The sequence below is a fragment of the Macrobrachium rosenbergii genome, chromosome 17 (assembly GCF_040412425.1).
Source record: "Macrobrachium rosenbergii isolate ZJJX-2024 chromosome 17, ASM4041242v1, whole genome shotgun sequence".
Lineage (NCBI taxonomy): Eukaryota > Metazoa > Arthropoda > Malacostraca > Decapoda > Palaemonidae > Macrobrachium > Macrobrachium rosenbergii.
In genome coordinates, this window is record NC_089757.1 from 34,151,493 (window position 1) to 34,173,264 (window position 21,772).

The 21,772-nt window shown below is 36.2% G+C and overlaps 1 protein-coding gene and 1 long non-coding RNA gene across 10 annotated transcripts in view; one reads left to right on the forward strand and one right to left on the reverse strand.

The window, feature by feature from the left end:
* The window catches only part of LOC136847847 (homeotic protein ultrabithorax-like), a 1,187,590-nt gene that overhangs the window by 880,675 nt on the left and 285,143 nt on the right, over positions 1-21,772 (forward strand). The window lies entirely within an intron of this gene.
* The window catches only part of LOC136847850 (uncharacterized), a 154,494-nt gene that overhangs the window by 81,010 nt on the left and 51,712 nt on the right, over positions 1-21,772 (reverse strand). The window contains exon 2 of the long non-coding RNA XR_010855867.1: positions 1,617-1,779. This is a non-coding gene — a long non-coding RNA (uncharacterized lncRNA). The remainder of the gene's footprint in view (positions 1-1,616; positions 1,780-21,772) is intronic.

Genomic DNA, 21,772 nt, shown 5'->3' on the forward strand with positions numbered 1-21,772 from the left:
TCGCTTGACGTTGTTACTGGTAATCTCTCTCTCTCTCTCTCTCTCTCTCTCTCTCTCTCTCTCTCTCTCTCTCTCTCTCTCTGCCAAGAAATGGTTATGTTACAACGAAGTATTTAATTCTAAAATGCTAAATTAGTGTTTACTGAGTAAACAAACGCTCCTGATTCATCAGTAATTTTCTTTATAAAAAAATTATCCTCGATTTTCATTTACTGGAAAATTTTTATCGATTTGATCTGGGGTTAATTGAAATCTAGCGGGACCCTCATCAACATTTTCCTCCGTAGGAGGGTGCACTGTTGGCATTACTTAAGATTCTTTGCAGCGTCCCTTATGTCCCTGGCTGTAACCCCTTGCATTCCTTTTGCTGTACCTCCATTCATATTCTCTTTCTTCTATCTTTCTTTCCAACCTCCTTAACAATTGCTCCATATTGCAACTGTTACACCTTTCAGACCTTTTTACTCTTAGTTTCCCTTTCAGCGCTGAATGACCTCATAGGTCCCAGTGCTTGGCCTTTGACCTAAATTCTATATTCTGTTCTATTCTCATCAACATTTTTAATCTGAATGCAAGTGACAAATTTTTTTTCCTAGATAAATGGCAAGTTTTTTCACTGATTTGTTTTGGTATTATTTTTTATAGCTTCAAGTAATTCTTTGTCAGCGACAAATACTTTCATCCATAGATGATAATAAGTAGAATATGATGATTATTATTTTTAAGCCCTTGATATTTTAGCCTTTTATTTTCAAACCGGCCAGGTTTTTTTTAAAGATTTTTTATTAGTTTAGCTTTTAGAATATTTTTTTTTTTTTTGCAGAATTTTTTTTTTTCTGTTTTTTCTGTTTAATGGAACATAGTCATTGGTATTTTCATCAGGGTATCTGTTTAATCTCGCTTTTGACAGGCTGATAACTGAATGTGATGTACTGTAATGTCTGCACTAATAATGCGCTATTATCGCGTAATATTGTTTTGTTATTCTCCGTAAATTATTGAAATTTGTGAGCGTGAATGTTCATATATAAGCATATGCTTATACACACAAGCACACATATAGATATATATATATATATATATATATATATAGGTCTCTGTATATATGTGTATATATATATATATATATATATATATATATATATATATATATATATATATATATGGTCTCTGTATATATGTGTATATATATATATATATATATATATATATATATATATATATATATATATACTGTATATATATATATATACACATACATACATACATAGTGCATACATACATACATAGCCTTTCAATAAGGGACGTCACGTATGCCTAAGGATTTAGCGTGAATTGCGTCATAGAAAAGTACGCCCATTTATATATATATATATATATATATATATATATATATATATATATATATATATATATATATATATGTGTATATATATATATATATGTGTGTGTGTGTGTGTATGTATACACACACATACACAGGGGGAAAGCTAGAGGACCGCATTGATCGCTGTTTACTGCTATGAGCATGTCATCACTTGCAAAGAAATTCAATTGTAGTCAGTATTTACAGATTAAAAATCTGTTTCAAAAAAGTGTCCATTCCTTACCAATACCTTTCGGTTTGCACTGATACTTGACTGATCTTCATAAATAACTCGCACGAGGGTGGGAACGCAAGCTGGTTGACCTTATTCGTGACCTTTCTTCGTGACACGACATTGCACCGGATGTGGTGGTCACTGGATTCGGGGGCCCCAACGCTCCGGTCGGTTTGACCTGCAATAAACATAGTATTAAGGGAAGAGCGTTTTATGTTTTTATGTATATATTGTCTCTTTTTTTTCTTTTGACGGGTTACTTGTGTGACCTCTGGGTCACATGAGGTTGTGTATTTATCTGAAATTCCAAGGGTCTAATCTTACTAGGAGTTGGCCCTCAGTCGTATGAATGAGAATCTCTCTCTCTCTCTCTCTCTCTCTCTCTCTCTCTCTCTCTCTCTCTCTCTCTCTCTCTCTCTCTATATATATATATATATATATATATATATATATATATATATATATATATATATATATATATATATATATATATATATATATATATATGTGTATGTATATATTACATCCATATATATAGTTTGTGTATGTATGTATGGTTTATATGTATTCATAGATATGAATACATACATATATATATATATATATATATATATATATATATATATATATATATATATATATATATATATATATATATATATATACTGTATATATATATATATATATATATATATATATATATATATATATATATATATATATATATATATATATATATATATATATAAGATGTTTCTTACATGAAACTCCAAACTTTATTTCGTGCCTTATTTAATATCATTACGGTGTCAATAACCCAGATGTCGTGACGCCAGTTTTAGTAACCATAAATCAGCCTCTCTCTCTCTCTCTCTCTCTCTCTCTCTCTCTCTCTCTCTCTCTCTCTCTCTCTCTCTCTCTCTCTCTGTTATATATGAATTGCTCTACAAAGCTAGCTGAGCCAATAATCAGTTTTAATCCCAGTAGTAAACCAGAGACTCCTACACATCGGCGGTTTTATTTGAAATTTTATTGCATGCTTCAATAATTATTTTGAAAATACGCTATAAATACATGCATGCATACGTAGAGTATGGCGTTTGTGTGTATTGGTTTAATAGTTATTACTCCATGTATTATTATTATTATTATTATTATTATTATTATTATTATTATTATTTAGATGATGAACCCTATTCATATGGAGCAAGCCCACAGGTGTCATTCATTGCCTCAATAATAATAATAATAATATTATTATTATTATTATTATTATTATTATTATTATTATTATTATTATTATTATTATTATTATTCTTTAGACGATGAACCTTATTCAAAAGGAGCAAGCCCACAGGGGTCATTGCCTTATTATTATTATTATTATTATTATTATTATTATTATTATTATTATTATTATTATTATTATTATTATTATTTTGATGTTGAACCCAATTCATATAGAACAAGCCCACAGGGGTCATTGCCTGAAAATTCAAGCTTCCAAAGAATTTGGTGTTCAAATTTTGAAAGAGTAACAAAAGGAAGTCTTTAATCATTGTGATCCGTTATAGTTTCGAAGCGGGTTTAAAGACATTGTCCTTATTAAATCTTGTTTTTAATTTTCGTAATTAATTTGGCAGGCAAGCTGTTACATTTGCATAGGCCTTCGTTCTTTTTATCGTGCGCACAAAGCGGCTATACCGACGAACCTCTCCGTATTTTTCGGCAAAGAGACTGGGCCTAAATACCCTCGCCAGTACTGCCCTAAAATGGAAAACTGCACCATCTGTAAAATTTTCGAAATTGAGATATGCCACCTACTGGGGTCGTGAAACACTAATACACAATTTACTGCAGTTTCAGAATGAGTCTTCAATGCTTTCCACGAGTATTTAGGGGGGTCCCATTTGCAGTATCTGTAAAGTCAGTAGTAAGGCGAGAGAAAACTGCAGTGTCTATCATTTTTCTCAGTTTTGTATTTTTGCTGATACTACTGTCTTCCATTTTAGGGCAGAATACCCGACCCGTTGAAATATTTATGACGACGCGATATCCACGGCAAGAATAGTTATTTTGTTTCTTTTTTTCTCGTTATTCCGGATCATGTATTCCATTTCCTTTCTAAGGTCTGAGTTTTCTTCCGATTTCACGTGAGCTCTGTCCTTTGTTATATAATTGATTTATCCTTTGTTTTCTTAAATTCACTTTTTCTAGAATCCAGTTTTTCTGGAATTATATGACTGTTTGGCCAAGTTTATTATTTCGCATATAAACCTTTATATGACCTAAAGATACTTTCTTTTTTATATGCGTCATTAATATTCAAGACCGATAACTTCAGTTTGGCCGCCTAACTCATAGCATTCTTTTTTTTTTCAATAAGCTATACTCCTTCTCCAACAAGAATACAGAATATACAATTTAGACCGAAGGCCTAGCACTGGGAGCTATGAGGTCATTCAGCGCTGAAAGGAAAATTTAGAGTAAAAGGTTACATAATTATGACGAATACCTCGTAATTGCACTATGAAATAATTGTTAGAAGAGGATGGAGAGTAAGGTGGAAGAGAGAGAATATGAATGGAGGTACAGTAAAAGGAATGAAAGGGGTTGCAGCTAGGGACCGAAGGGACACTGCAAAGAACCTTAAGTAATGCCTACAGTGCACCGCGCGTGAGGTGCACTGACGGCGCTACCCCCCCTACGGGGCCAACAAGAATGCGGAAATTGGAGTTTTATAATTGCGTAGTTAACGGTAGTGGATGATAAACAATAACTATTATCCTCCGTCTCTTCAATGATGTAGGCACCGCAGTGAAAGATTCTAAAAGCTGGTTCTCAATACTCTCTCATTTTCCAATGATGACTGACACTTGTGATAATAATGGCCGGTTCATATCTCTTACGCAAAGGTCGGCCAGTGCAGAGATCTGAATTCCTCTTACAGTGTATCAGTACGAATATGTTTTCCTAGTTGTAGGTCCAGTGAGCCAATTAGATCATTTTTCGGTAGAGAAGACTATTTTATCCTCAGATATAGTCAAAAGTGTGGCTAGTTTGAGTATTCTAAAAGTAGTTTACAGAACCATTTGCTAATTTAAAGGTATTATTATTATTATTATTATTATTATTATTATTATTATTATTATTATTATTATTGCTTTGTATACTTTGCCAAATATGGTGTATGCTATATGCTGAACGTTCTTTGTATAATTTCCATAGGTTTTTCAGTGCTGATTTATCACTAGCTTTTATACAGTTTACTGATATTTTTGTACAGACTTTTCTTTTCTGCTACGCAAGGCCTTAGAAAATTTTCTACTTTCCTATATATGAAATTCAGAAACAGTCATAATCCGTGCTAATGTAAGTAGACAGCATAAGAAGGATAAATTTTCTTAGGACGAGTTTTACTGTAATTATGTGGAATGTGATTACAAAAATCGATACAAGTAGGGAATGTATGTTTTCTCTTTGTCTTGTTTTTTTGTATTTTCTGATTTTCTTTGTTAAACCTTGTTTGCTCGCTTTGGGTATGTCACTTGAAGATTATATTGATTTTTGTGAAATATATTCGGAGATTATTTTATTTTATACATGTAGAATTAAGTAAAGACGAAGGTTCCACCTGATGTTGTCCTAATACTTGAAAGTTTAATTTTCTTCTCAATTATCAATCAACTCTGCCATATTTACGACCAAGTTCTCGCGTCTTTCATTCGACACCAATGTTTGTTTGCACCGAGGCATGAATGGGGTAACATCTTCTTCAGGCTACCTCCTGAACACCCCGCAATCACCGCAAGATTTGACCAGGTGTCTCTCCTCGTCTCATTAATCATGCATGAATGAGTAAAACCCTTCAGAAGCTCCGTTGGCAGACGATTTTCCTCCCTGGGGAGTTCGATCCCTAGTTCCACCGGTGTGTCGCTTCCCATATGAAATATGATTAGATGCTGCTGGAAGGAGGAACTGACTGTGGAATGTAATCGAAGACTTTTGTGCAGTTAGATAACATATATCTATCGGTGCTGCCCATAAACAACCCTCTGGAGGGTTGTATATGTGTCAATTCTTCAGAGACTATTTGTTAGGAGGCCCCTCGAAGCTGCCAAGATTGTAATGTATTCCTCCTCCTCCTCCTCCTCCACCTCCTCCTCCTCCTCCTCCTCCACCTCCTCCATGTTTTGGTCTACAGGTGTTGCTGTTGCTGTTCCCGTTGCTGCTATTTGCTGTTATTGCTGCAACTCACTTTATGTTCATGTGCCTTCGAGCAGTGAATTTACTCTCCTTAGCTTTGGCTGTTTGTATTTTGCTGAAGGTTGGCAAAAGCGTTTTTCTAATAAGGTCATTTTAATTTCATTAAATTATGGAATGAATGAAAACTGTATATATTACTTTTTTAGTAATTCATTTTAGTCTTATAAACGAAATAAGTGATAACTTAAAATATTACTTTCTTCTTGCCCCTGAGAACCCGTCCAGCCAAGAATGATATATATATATATATATATATATATATATATATATATATATATATATATATATATATATATGTATATATATATATATATATATATATATATATATATATATATATATATATATATATATATGTAATGTATATATGTATATATATGCATATGTATATATGTATATGTAGAAAGATAGATAGATAGATACATGCATGCGTACGTAAGTATGATTGTGATTATAATGATAATTATAATTATAAATCATGACACTATAAATACAGAGAGTATAATCTCCGCCTTAGAATGTGCGTCAAGAGTACAGCAGCAAAAACTAGGTCAGGGTCAAGGGGATTCCCTTACGTTCATTGAATCACAACCGCCCCCCCCACCCCCCAACATTCTCTCTTTCTCTCTCTCTCTCTCTCTCTCCTCTGCCCCTCATAAACCATTAAAAAAAACCTCAGACCAAAGCAAAGAAAATCGTTGTGGTGAAATTTGTCCCTCACGTTGTTTGAAGGCCCTTTCTCTCCCTACCCCCCCACGCCCCTGCCCCTACCCTCCACCCCCACCCCCACCGCTTGGCAAATTCATTTGTCATTTTATACTCTGATAAACGAATCGCCCGCCTTAACAATGGTAATTCAGGTTCTCCTGAGGTTCATAACTTTGCAGTCACTTCATAAATATCGTCAGCAGAGCCTCCTACCACCACTACCACCACCACCAGCACTCCAATCAACACCTTTGCAATTTACGATAAAATAAAGTATCCCCGTCGTATCATACCTGCTGGGTGGCGGGACGTCGGACGGGGAGAGAGAGAGAGAGAGAGAGAGAGAGAGAGAAGAGGTAGGTGGTGTCATTGTAAGGGGAGGGGGAGGGGGTAAGAAGAGGTAGGGGCAAAAGGATCCCGCCGGGGGAAAGTTATACGATGTGGCGAGACACCACCAACTCGCGACATTTACCCCAAGATATTGGGTCTGATGCTCATAACTCGACCCGACTGCCTTTGGTGATTGTTGACCCACTTGTTCCAACCCCCTCTCCCCCTACCCCCTACCCCTGGCACATCCCCCACCTTGCCCCCTGACCGTGGTCACGGTAGTGTTGCCCAGTCTCTTAAAAAAAAAATCTCTTAGCAGAGGTAAACGTACATTTAAAGCATATGCCGCGTGAATTGAGGTGGGAGGAGGGGAGAAGGGGGAATATGGGAATGGGGGAGCTGGGCTCCCCCCCCCATCTCGGGACCAGCCGTCGTCTGCCTCACGAACGCACACACACACACACACACACACACTCACCGTAATATTGCCTCTCTCGGCTCCCATAAACTACCCAAAATGGCCGCCAATGAAAGGCTCAGTAAGGTGCTCCCCTCCCCACCCTCTTCCCTCTCTCTCTCTCTCTCTCTCTCTCTCTCTCTCTCTCTCTCTCTCTCTCTCTCTCTCTCTCTCTCTCTCTCTCTCACATCTTTTGTCATATCTGTGATCTGCTTTAGCACCAGTTTATGATCTGTCCCTCTCATATCAGTTAATTATGTCTCCAAGTATGTTTTGTGGTGACATTCTTATCGTCCTGTGAATATTTTCATGGTACGGATTGGCCGAATATCTCTCTCTCTCTCTCTCTCTCTCTCTCTCTCTCTCTCTCTCTCTCTCTCTCTCTCTCTCTCTCGTTAGCCAGTCTGCGTCCTTATCGTTTTGCAAGAATATCTCCAACGTCACGAGTTTGTCATTATCTCAGCTCGTTTCCCAACAACTTTATCTGTGAGACGATCTCTCTCTCTCTCTCTCTCTCTCTCTCTCTCTCTCTCTCTCTCTCTCTCTCTCTCTCTCTCTGTTGCGGACACGTGTTCAGAGCTGTTCATAGATTCTCATCGTCATTACAGATTCATATTTCTTTTGTTGCATTTATTTATATGAAAGTTTTGCTATAGGCTCAAGATTTTATATTGTTTGGTTTTAAAGCTTTTTTGTGTGTATTTTCTCAGCGTATGACGCCTTGAATAATTTAGCAAGATGTCTTTTATTACGCGATTTTTATCTTTTTGACTAATTTTTTACTGCCAGCAACCTATCTCGTGTTATTTCTCCTTTTTTTAATCTTATCCTTATTTTTTCCAGAGTCTAATTCATTCTCTTGCATTATTTATTCCAAAGTCTTACTCACTCTCTTACGTTATTTATTCAAAAGTCTTACTCATTCTCTTACATTATTTATTCCAAAGTCTAACTTATTCTCTTACATTATTTATTCCAAAGTGTAACTCATTCTCTTACATTATTTATTCCAAGGTCTAACTTATTATCTTACATTATTTATTCCAAAGTGTAACTCATTATCTTACATTATATATTCCAGAATCAAAGTCTAATTCATTCTCTTACATTATTTATTGCAAAGTCTAACTCATTTTCTTACATTATTTATTCCAACGTCTTACTCACTCTCTTACATTATTTATTCCAAAGTGTAACTCATTCTCTTACATTATTTATCCCAAAGTCTAACTCATTCTCTTACATTATTTCTCATAGTCATGGTATTTACCAACATTTCCTCTTGCCATTTTTGATAGTATTTCGTAATTCAGTTCACGTAACGATAATTTGCAAAAGAATTTTTAAAGTGTCATATTTTCTTAATCTACAATTTTGCAAAAGTATTTTTAAAATGCCATATTTCTCTCATTTATGATTTTCTCTTTCTCTTTCTCATCAAAGTTGCAGCTTCTAATAATTCTTCGATCTTTTATTTTTATTTTCTCTTCGCCTTTCCATTTTATTATTCATTCGTTGCTTGCATATATTATATATATTTATAAGAATTTGTTGATTGCTGTTTTTTCTTTAAATTTTCAAACCAAGCATGTCTTTCATTCTTCTTTTGGTGCATAAATTATCATGTCTTCTACAAAGATTTCTCTCTCTCTCTCTCTCTCTCTCTCTCTCTCTCTCTCTCTCTCTCTCTCTCTCTCTCTCTCTCTCTCTCTCTCTCGTGTGCAAAATGTCTCTCATCGTTTACTCTGTATCAATATTTTTCCTACATTCTGTAACGTCATCACTTTTATCCTGTAACGCACACTCTCTCTCTCTCTCTCTCTCTCTCTCTCTCTCTCTCTCTCTCTCTCTCTCTCTCTCTCTCTCTCTCTCTCTCTCCCTAAGTGCAAAATTTACTCTGTATCATTAATTTTTCCTACATTCTGTAACGTCATCACTTTTATCCTGTAACTCTCTCTCTCTCTCTCTCTCTCTCTCTCTCTCTCTCTCTCTCTCTCTCTCTCTCTCTCTCAGGTGCAAAATTTCTTTCATCCTTTACTCTGTATCATTATTTTTATATACATTCTGTAACATCTCTCTCTCTCTCTCTCTCTCTCTCTCTCTCTCTCTCTCTCTCTCTCTCTCTCTCTCTCTCTCTCTCTCTCTCTCAATTTCAAAATTTCTCTCATCGTTTACTCTGTATCATTATTTTTTCCTACAGTCCGCAACGTCATCACATATGCCCTGTGACACAATTATTTTGTCATAAAAACCATAAAATCTAATCCCTTGTCTTTACTCCCTCGCAAGAAGGACAATAATTTCCAAAACACCTGAATAATGATTTTAACTTCCTCTTCTTCCTCTCTCTCAATGCCTCTCTTTTTTTCCTCTTCTTCTCTAACTTACTACTTCCACTTTACTACGATTGTGCCACTATTTCCATACCCCCAAGCCACGCCCCCCTTCCAATTTCACATAACTCTAACCCCACTCATTCTGCCGCCCCCTCCCGCCCCCCTCTGCGGGACGATACTACTACGAATCCTACCTTTCTCAAACTCCCCCTCCCCACCTTTCCTTCTCCCTCTTACACACATCCCCCATTCCCCATTACTCTTTGGACCTTTATATCCACCCCCAATACTCATCTTTCCTCCCTCTCCCCCCATTATAATTTGGACCTTTATATCGCCTCCCCCCCATACTCATCTTTCCTCCTTCTCCCCCATCACTCTTCGGACCTTTATATCCCCCAATACTCATCTTTCCTCCTTCTCCCTTTCCCCACCCCACCCTCGGCAAAAGTTCATTCATAAAACCACTTTCTCCTCAATGAACCTCCACTATTGCTACTACTACCACCACCACCAATACTACCAGCAGCTATCTGCTAAAATTCCTCCAAGCTGTGCCAGCAGCCTCCTCCTCGCCCCGGCGAGTTGTAAAAGAGACCATCAAGTAACTCCAACGAGCGTCTTTACGACCTTGAATGGCCCACTTAAACTATGAGCGAACCAGGTTTGGGGTCCCAGCACGGAGCGTTTGTGTTTGTTTGTGTGTGTGTGTTTGTGTGTGTACGGGTTAGGTAGGGGTTGCATTCTCTCCCAGTACCCCACTCCCACCTACGTCCATATTTGTCTAATGTTTTTTTTTTTTACGGACTTTCCCTTAATGATTCACTTTGAATTCTTCTTAGAAAAGGACATTGTTTATTGATTTTCAAGAAACTCTCTCCAGGGAAATATGACCTTGGATAGCCACCGGGGGTGGGGGGTTAAATACCGCCTGTAATAAGGAACCGATTCAGGACTTGAAATATCAGGGAATAATTCCTTAACCTTTTTCCACTTCTCCTCTTCCCGCTCCCCCCCCGACCCCTACCTTCCCCATACGGCTTCTGTATCCCGGGGTGGCCGGCCTGCCCCATCCTCCTCCGGGGAAGGGTCCCGCCGAAGGTCGCTCTCCTCTCCTCCCCACCTCCTCCTCCTCCTCCCGGGACGGAGTTTATCGTCAAAGCACTCACTTTTACGGGCCATTCCTGTCCGGTTGAATGCAGATGGTGTGTGTGATATCGTCGTGGAGGGGGAGTTGGGAGGGGGGATGGGGAAGGGGGTAGGGAAGGAGTGTAAAGAGACACCTGTAAGATTTTGAGAATGCCACTGAGGGCGATCACTTGCTGCTACTACTGCTCTACGTACGGTGACGGGGATGTTGGGGGGTTTTGGTGGGGGGAGTGATAAGGGAACGCCTGCCTTGACTTTGACGGGACGGGAAAAATGATGGAAAGACTGGATTTGACAGGAAACATTTTTTTTGGGGGGGAGGGGATGTTTGTGCTTTTTATTTATATTATTTATTTTTACTTGATTTGGGAGCTTTTGGCTGACTTTGACGGGACGGGAAAAATGATGGAAAGACTGGATTTGACTGGAAACATTTTTTGGGCGGCTGGGGGATGTTTGTGCATCTTATGTATATTTATTTATACTTTATTTTGTAAGGTGGGAGCTTTTATATTCTTAATTTTATCAGATGACTGGATTTAACAAGAAAAAAAAATTTATGGATGCTTACTTATTCCTTTTTTATATTACTTATTTATGCTTAAGAAACATTCTTTTTTGTAGATATTTGTTCATTTTATATATATTCTTGATTTATACTTTACTTTTTTAAAGTTGGAGCTTTAGCATTCTTGATTTTATCAGGTGAAGACTGGAATTAAGAAAAAACACTTTTTTATGGATGTTTAATCATTTTATGTATGTTATTTATTTATACTTTACTTTTTTAAGGTAGGAGGTTTTGCAGTCTTGATTTTTTTTAGGTGAAGACTGGATTTGACAAGAACAAATTTTCTATGGATTTTTGTTTTATTTATAGTTATTTATGCATTCTTGATTTTATTAGGTGAAGACTGCATTTGACAAGAAACGTTTTTTTTTCGTCCTTTTATTAATTTTTTTTTTTTATATTACTGTAGTTAATTTATGCTTTCGTCATTTGCTGGTGGAGCTTTTGCGTTCTTAGTTTTATTAGAATTCTATTCGCGTTTTTGTTTTGTTTTGTGTGGAAGTTAAAGTTCTTAATTTTTGCTTGTGTACATTACCTGTTCTTTCGGAAACTGACTGAAACATTAATTTTAGACAGATACTTAAAAATTACTCTCGCGAAATTCTGTTGACTTTTTATAATTCTCTCGTTCACGATTAAAAATTCGTGCTAGTATTAAGGTTTTCTAATTTGCTTATTCTCCTTTGGTCTCACGATAGCCTTATCTGAGTGAAATATTCACTGAAGAAAAAAAAAAAAAAAAATAGCAGATATTAAGGTTTATAATTTTCTTATTCTTCTCTGGTTTCACGATAGCCTTGTCTGAGTAAAACTTCACGGAAGAAAAATGGAAAAATAGCAAATATTAAGGTTTTATAATTCTCTTTTTCCCCTCTTGTTTCACGATTACCTTGTCTGAGTAAATTATTCACTGAAGAAAAAAAAGAAAAAGAAAAATAACAAATATTAAGGTTTATAATTCTCTGGTCTCACGATAGCCTTGTCTGAGTGAAATATTCATTTAAGAAAAGGAAGAACAATATCAAAGAACACCCAGAAAATATAAGAACAACAGATTGAAGAAGTAGCAGTAGCAGTAGCAGAAGTTGGCCAGGTGTGGGGGTGGGGTAGGGGGGAGGGTAAGAGGAGAGGGAGAGAGAGAGATTCCCGAGTATCTTTTTCACCTGCGAGCAGCCAAACTTAAGGGCAGTGAGATCGCCCTGACTTTTATTACCCAATAAACACATCGTGAGCAACCTAAGCCACACTGCTCGTCCCGCCGCCATTCAATAAAGCATCCTCATCCCTCCCCTCCCCCCGGCTACCCCTCCTCCTCCCTCCCACCTTCCCTCCCTCCCCCTCCCTCTCTTCCTCTTATATTTTTTCTTAATTCATTGAGGACACAATTTTAACTCCACTGGTCTTCTTTCCTTCGCTTCCGAATTCTCCTCCTCCTCCTCCTCCTCCTCCTCCTCCTCCTCCTCCTCCTGCTCCTCCTCCACGAGAGAATTGAAATATACAACGGAAAGGTTTCTATTATCAATGGGTGCTGGAGGGAGCAAAAGATACGATGTTACACTTTACTAGCGGTTGTGGTGTGGTAGTAGGGAGAGATAATATTTAATGGGGGGTTAGGGAGGAAAGGAGAGGAGGAGGAGGAGGAAAGGGAATGGAGGGAATCGGGTGGGGGAGGGGAAGGAAGGAAGGAGAAGAGAGTGAGGGTGTTTAGCAGAGATTTAGAAGCTTTTAACTCGTTCGGGGGTGACAGTGCGAATGTTTACGAGTAAAAGTTCAGTGTTGAATAAAGACTTCACCTCTGGTTCTCGGGCGAAGAAGAAGACCGCACGAATTAAGGGAAGTTGAAGACTTCGCTGATATACGCTCATAATCTACTAATGGCGCTCTATTTAAAGAGGAGGGGGAGGAGGAAAGGGAAAGGGGGATTGTTTATGATAATAGACACGCACGGGGAGGGGAAGGGGGATAATTTACCGCGCCAGATTCGACGTCAAATTTAAGAGGAAGCCTTTTATTCGAAAGTTTATTGGCCACTTCGGCGCTTGTAGTAATCCTCTACGCTTCTGTTGCTTCTGCTTGTGCTTGTTTTTGCTGCTTGGGGATCCTCAAGTCCATTGATTCGCTTTGTGCTCTTTAAATGCTCATGTTTATTGCCATTTTTTTTTTTTTTTTTTTTTTTTTAGCTGATCGACTTTTGTTCGCTCCTATAATTCGTCCCATAACTTTCAGACGACTTTGGCTCTTTGCTTTTGCTGTGATCTTATTTATTTAACTAGTGCTTGACACTTGCTTGCATTAACTTTCTTTTAATGAATGACTGTGCATTTTACCGTCTTCAATTCCACGTTGATAATTTACACATAATCTAAATGTTTAACTCAAATTGATGTGTAGCCTAGATACAAAATTTAGAGAATGCGATACGTGATATTATGGACGTTTGAGAAATGTTTGGCTTTTAATGTCATTTTACCATGTATATTGAGAGAGAGAGAGAGAGAGAGAGAGAGAGAGAGAGAGAGAGAGAGAGAGAGAGAGAGAGATAGAGAATGCGATACGTGATACTTTTCAGAAATGGAAGTTTGAGAAACGTTTGGCTTTTAATGTCATTTTACCGTATATATTGAGAGAGAGAGAGAGAGAGAGAGAGAGAGAGAGAGAGAGAGAGAGAGAGAGAGAGAAGAGAGAATACGATACGTGTTTTTTTTTTTTTACTATGGACGTTTGAGAAATGTTTGGCTTTTAATGTCATTTTACGGTACATATTGAGAGAGAGAGAGAGAGAGAGAGAGAGAGAGAGAGAGAGAGAGAGAGAGAGAGAGAGAGAGAGAGACATTTGCATTATATTCCTTACCTTAGAAATTTTGTGTTGCTAGTCAGTTAGTTTTAATTTGTAGAAATTTCATTCAGTAGATAATTACATCTTCATATGTGAATGAATGTTTAGTTGGTAACGTAATTCCATTTACTGTATTCTATTATTATTATTATTATTATTATTATTATTATTATTATTATTATTATTATTATTATTATTACTCAGCTGTTTCTGACAAGTACTTTTTTGCATTTTCGAAAAATTTATGATGCATTTACTGTAAACTGTAAAAAAAAAAATTAATCTTGCATTAGTGTATGTTCTTCTGGAATTCCTTACGTAATAAATTTCCAAAGGGTATTAATTTCTTAAAAGAGACATATTTAATTATCTCTCTCTCTCTCTCTCTCTCTCTCTCTCTCTCTCTCTCTCTCTCTCTCTCTCTCTCTCTCTCTCTCTCGTTAGCGGAGAAGATTAATAGGAAAGCGCTTCTTACTCTTGCGATCATTTTTATAAATCATATATATTTTTTTTACCTTTATTTAGATGAATGTCGTCCAGACACTTGTGATAACATGAAATTGGGATTAATGATTCTTATCCCGTTTGCTGCCACAAGAACGCGAAAGGTGTCCTGTTCAGTTGCATCCGGGAGATAAAGTGGTCTTCAGAAAGTGGTCTTTGCAAAGTGGGCTTTACAAAGTGGCCTTCAGAAAGTGGTCTTAGTAAAGTGGTCTTTACAAAGTGATCTTCGCAAGTTGTCTTCATAAGGTTGTGTTCACGATGTGGCCTTTACAAAGTGGTCTTCAGAAAGTGGTCTTGGCAATGTGGTCTTCAGAAAGTGGTCTTCACAGTGTGGTCTTCAGGATGTGGTGTTCACAAAGTGATCTTGGCAATGCGGTCTGCAAAAAGTGGCCTTCACAGAGTGGTCTTCACAATATGGTCTTCAGAAAGTGACCTCCGACAAAGTGGTCCTCACGTCCAATTTTTCAATTCTTTCTTTTTCTTCGTTTTCGTATTTTGCTTCGTTGGTAATTAGGTAATTTAATTATTTCATTGCTACATCCGTTATTGGTAGTTCCTCGTTCTCCTTTGTAATTTTTCCAGAATTATCAAGATAATTTTTATTTTTCGCTGTCTGCTCCCTGTTTTTTTTTTTTTTTCCTGAACAAAAATTCGTATTTTTATGATTCCATCGACACATCCGTTACTGATAGTTCTTCATTCACTTTGTTTTTTCCCCAATTATCAAGATAATCTTTATTTTTCCCTCTACATCAAACAATCTGTTATTTTCTGACGAGTGGCATCCATCTGCTGGGCGATCTTGTAGTGTCCAGAGTGCAACACAAATTATTAGCTTATAATTCTTTTGTTTATTTATTTATTTATTTATTTATTTATTTATTTATCTGTTCGTTACCTTTTTTTGTAATTTTTCCCGAACTATCAAGATAATTTGTATTTTCCCTTGACATCAAATACTCTGTTATTTCTTGCTGGCCGATCTTGTTATGTCCAGAGAACAACACAAATTATTAGCTTATAATTCTTTATATATATATTTGTTTATTTATTTATTCGTTAACATATTTTCCATTTTTCCAGAATTATCAAGATAATCTTTATTTTTCCCTCGACATCAAATAATCAGTTATTTCCTGCTGGCCAGTCTTGCCGTATCCAAAGAGCTGCACAAATTATCAGCTTATAATTCTTTTAAATTTATTTATCTGTTCACCTATTTATCTATCCATTAACCCTTTTTGTTATTTTTCCCGAATTATCAGACAATATTTATTCTTCCCCCGACATCAAACAATCACTCATTTCCTGCTGCCCGATTTTGTCATATCCTGAGAGCAACACAAATTACCAGCTTGTAATTCTTTGTACATTTATATATCTATCTATCTATCTTTTTTTTTTTTTTTTTTTTTTTTTTTTTTTTTTTTTTTTTTTTTGAGTTAGCGCCATCAGAAGAGGAGATAAGCAGCAGAGGAGAGGAAAAACCATTCGCCACTCATTCGTATCTTTTTGAGCACCGTATATCAAAAACAATGTCGGAGGCTATCCCGTTGCGGTGTCATAATCCATCAGGGGGGACGCTGGCCCCCCTCCTCTAGAAACATGACTACACCTAATATATTTTTATTTATTACGCGTATTTTATCACTGCTACGGGGTATTGCGATGCTGTTGTTGTTGGGTTGTGGGAAGGGGAGGAGGGGGAAGGGTTGGAGGGGGAGGAGGGGCTGTTAGTAGAGCATTTTCTCCCCAGGGGGGGGAGGGGAGAGGGTGTCGTTATAATACTATTTTCTCTCGACGTTTTACCTTCGAACGGTTAGGTTAGGTTCCGTCGATTCGTTGTCTGGGACCAAAGCTGTGTTCGCGCGCCTGCGCTGAAATTTCAGAAATTTTTTTTTTATCGTGCGCGTTGTGCGTGTTTATGCTTGTATGTGTGTATGTGTGTATTCCGTAGAATTATGGACATTGCGTGTGTAGGTTGTGTGTTAATGTGTCTCCTTACTGTTCGTAAACAACAGTAATAATAATAATAATAATAATAATAATAATAATAATAATAATAATAATAATAATAATAATAAAAACGGACAGGACGGAAAACAAAAATTACGTCGTCAGTATACATATATATACATATATATATATATATATATATATATATATATATATATATATATATATATATATATATGTGTGTGTGTGTGTGTTTATGTATATTTATGTATATATACATTATATATATATATATATATATATATATATATATATATATATATATATATATATATATATATATATAATCTAGGATTAAATTTTGTTTTAATCCTCTCGATTAAATTTTTGTTTTTATTATTATTATTATTATTATTATTATTATTATTATTATTATTATTATTATTATCGCTGTCGTAACACTCAGACTTGTCGGGGCTTCGCGTGATGATTTATACTATCAATTAAGTACCGGCTGCCTTGAACAATTTAATTTTTTTATTTCCTTTATTTTGATTATGCTTGCATTGTTCTGTTTTCCATGATGAAATCTCGTGAACTGTCACGCAGGCGATAAAAAAATATTTGAAAGCCTCAAAACATTAATTTATTCGACAATGCGCCTGTGCTCTATGTTTTAAACTGAACTGAATATAGAATTTAGGCTAAAAGCCAAGCACTGAGACCAGTGAGGTCATTCAGCGCTGAAACAGAAATTGACAGTAAAAGTTTAAAAGGTGTAACGGGAGGAAAACCTCAAAGCAGTTGCACTACGAATCAATTGTTAGGAGAGGGTGGAAAGTAAAATGGAAGAAAGAGAATATGAAAGGAGGTACGGTAAAATGAACGAAAGGGGTTGCAGCTAGGGGCCGAAGGCACGCTGCAAAGAACCTTAAGTAATGCCTACAGTGCACCGCACGAGGCACACTGACGGCACTATATACCCCCTACGGAGGCTCTCTATGCTTTTAGCATCTTATTGTGAAATATAATAAAGTAAATAAGTATCTTTCACCTTGTTTTACTTATTTAAAGCAACGAAATTTAATTACTCCCTTTTTCCACGTTTTTGTCACTTTAACGCCCCGTCCACCCAAGCGTCAATAATTACCAGATCATAAAGTTAATTTAGTGAATTATACACTTTTGACTATAAGCGGTTTGATTCCTGGTTTTGCTTTTCGAGAATTGTCTTGCCCTATCTGTTGTTTTGTAGAGTTCTAAGGTCCACACCAGACCTCTGAATATCTTTCATACCCTTATCCACACCTAGGGCAAGGACTAGTGTTGGCATAAGGTCACATTAATCTAAAGTAACCAATCAGTCATTTTGTTTAGATTATGACTTTCAGTCCTTTGTCCCTTGATAGCTATCGTTTTCGTTTTAACCTAAGCTACCCTTATGCCAACACTGGCTCTTGCTCTTGGGCAGCCCGTAAGTTGACAGCCACCAATACTCTTCGAGAAAAAGGTTTAAAAAATGGCTGTCGTGTCGCCGAATGAATGGAGAGGATTATTCACTGGCTTTGCTCTGCAGGCCGCTTATGAAATATCAGTGGCCCAGTAGCTGATGGGGTTGTAGCATCAAGGGAAGTAAATCTCTAATTTACTGAATTTTGCTTTTGTGTGCTTTCTAAGAGAATTGAGCTTTGATAATGAATAGTTATTGTTAGTGTAGTTGTTCTTGCTGTTGTTTTTGTTGTCACAGTTGTAGAGATGATCTTGATGATAATACAGTAAATTATAATGACTATTTATGCGATGAAATTCGTTCTGAACGTGAATTTTTTATTTCGTGTAACTTAATTTTAGTTTAATTCCTTCTTCTTCTTCTTCTTCTTCTTCTTCTTCTTCTTCTTCTTCTTCTTCTTCTTCTTCTTCTTCTTCTTCTTCTTCCATTATTATTATTATTATTATTATTATTATTATTATTATTATTATTATTAATATTATTATTATTATTAATGTCTGATTCTGAAAGAGTGGAGACTGCAGTTTAAAAATGATTTGGCAAGGCAGATTAGTTTAGGAACATAACTTTGTATTTATGTAGGAAGGTTTGCGATCATGTAGTTGTTTAAAAACCGGTAATTCAACGAATTAGCTCCTTGAGAACAATTCCAGCTTGTCATGTCTAAAATGTTAAGACTTTCACTGCAGTAGTACCGCTGTAAGGCAAGATTTCGTCATCTTATATGATTCTTAAATTATCTTTATTTTCTCTTTCATTATCAGTATTTTAGTAATGGGCCTGTCATGTCCTGACTTTGACATTTGATATTTTGAGACATTGTTTGGAATACTCGTATTTTGCGAGCATGTAATCTTATCATTTAAGTTTGTTTTTGTTTCATCATCTTGCGCAAAAACGTGAGATGAGCCTGATGGGATATTGAAATAATAATTATAAATATATAATTATTACCTGTATAATTATTACTTCTAAAATGTTTTGTAAAATTTGGACCCGAGATTTTTATTCCTTTAAATACGTTTCCGTTTATTTTTCTGTTGTGTTCTTTTAAAATTTTTGATGTTCATTACTTAACTTGAGGAGAAAAGTAGGAATATTTAAACTAGTTTTATAGTAACATAACTCTCTGGAAAACATCACGAAGAACAATTCATAGACTTGTGTCTTGATTATGCAAAAGTAATGTTGATGTTACAACAGATTCTAGGAAGAATGTCATGAGGGAGTACTTACAATATCGCAGAGTTATTTAACAACAGAGGGTGGATTTGTAGTTGCCAGGTCAATAGTAATGAGGTCCATACAGGAATAGTGAACAAGGTGATGAAAAGACATACGATCAGTGATTTTAAAAGGATTAGCAAATTTGTATCTTCTATTTATATTTGCTTATAAGCTCATTATGGGAATGTTTTTTATCAACCCAGAATTATAGACATTCACATATGGGTAATCGGTAACCTCTGGTTTACCTTCGTAGAACCCGTCTCTCTCTCTCTCTCTCTCTCTCTCTCTCTCTCTCTCTCTCTCTCTCTCTCTCTCTCTCTCTCTCTCTCTCTCTCTCTCGTGCGTGTATGCGTACGTACCGGATATTAAATATAAACGATGGTCTTCATTTAGGTGGAAGATGTAACTTGTAATTTTGATTTGAGTCAAGTACAGATATCAAGTCTTTGCAGTGACTTGATACCTTACTTTATTTAAAACTAAAACTTTAACCGACTGTACGATAGAAGGCATCTTTCATGAAGATCCCGTGACAGTTGCTATGTAATGCCTTGAAGGTAAAAATAATTATGATTATTATTGTTGTCCGTAAAAGCTGTTAGTGTCATATTCATTGCTGTGACAGAGTTGAGTCACGTTAATTAAAGACCTGTGTTTTAATTCTTATTTTTCCACTGTATCACTCACATCCAATGACCACTTAAAATGCTTTGTAGAAATCTCTCAAATCTGTATTTTAACTTTCAACATTTTCAACTATTATTGTTTTTGATGCATCTGCGAAATTAACAGACTCAATTCATTTGCTGGTATTCATCAAGTTTACGGATAACCAGCATAATAATGTTAAAAACAAGCTCTGATATTTTGATAATGTTTTCCGTGATTACCAAAATTTTATGCATCAGATGTCCATTTTCCTAATTTTATTTTTCTGTAGAAAAAAACTATTGTGCCGGCTTTGTCTGTACGTCCGCCCACAGATCTTAAAAACTTCTGAGGCTAGAAGGCTGTGAATTGGTATGTTGACCATCCACCCTCCAATCATCAGACATGCCAAATTGCAGCCCTCTAGCCTCAGTGGTTTTTATTTTATTTAAAGTTAAAGTTAGCCATAATCGTGGGTTTGGTAACAGTATAGGACAGGCCACCACCGGACCTTAGTTAAAGCTTCATGGGCCGCGGCTCATACAGCATTATATCGAGACCACCGAAAGATAGATCTGTTTTCGGTGGCCTTGATTATACGCTGTAGCGGCTGTACAGAAAACTCGATTGCGCTGAAGAAACTTCGGCGCATTTTTTATTTGTTTTTATATTGTTTCTTCTAAACCTTAACAGTAATAGTTTAAGTATCGAAGATGAAAAATTACTGTATGTTATAGGAGTTTGCGATGCTATCCATTGTTTGTATAATCGTATGAGTTCTCTTCATATGTTTTATGTAACAATAAGCTATGAATTTAATTTCTGTTCCTGCACATTAATGTTAATTTAGGGATGGGGAGATTTCCGTACAGAAAACACTATATTATATGATGCATCAAATACAAAAATTGATATCTCGTCACAAAGAATTTGTAATTAATATTGTGTTTCTAGTTCACATGTTCAGAATGAATGTTACAGGCAAGCTCACATTAATATTTAGTATTATTTTTGGGGCTGGGCCAATTTTCATACAGAAACTATTCAACTGCAGAGTTATATTTAAAATACGTAGATAGCTGTCTTGTCGCGAAGATTTTTTAAATAGAATTATGTATCTAAGTACATTATAGGATTAATTCCTGAATTTCACAAATAGCAGCCATGTCACAAAATATATTATTATTGAATTGTAAAGTATCTCTGTATATATATTTCAGTCCCCATAGGGGTAGAGCCATCAATGCACCTCATGTGGTGCACTGTATGCATTACTTAAGGTTCTTTGCAGCGTGTCTTCGGCCCCTAGCTGCAACCCCTTTCGTTCCTTTTACTGTACTTCCTTTCATATTCTCTTTCTTCCATCTTACTCTCCACCCTCTCCTAACAACTGATTCATAGTGCAACTGCGAGGTTTTCCTCCGTTACACCTTTCAAACCTTTTACTGTCAATTTTCTGTTTCAGCGCTGAATGACCTTATAGGTCCCAGTGCTTCGCCTTTGACCTAAATTCTATCTTCAACTGAATTCAATGCAGTTCATATATTTCAGTATGAATGTTACAAGCAACAGCTTTGATTACAAAAACTGCTGGTTCAACTCGCTTTTGTGTACATATACGGCCACAGCAAAATATTCCAAGCTTTTTTTTCATCGCCGAATAGCCGCTT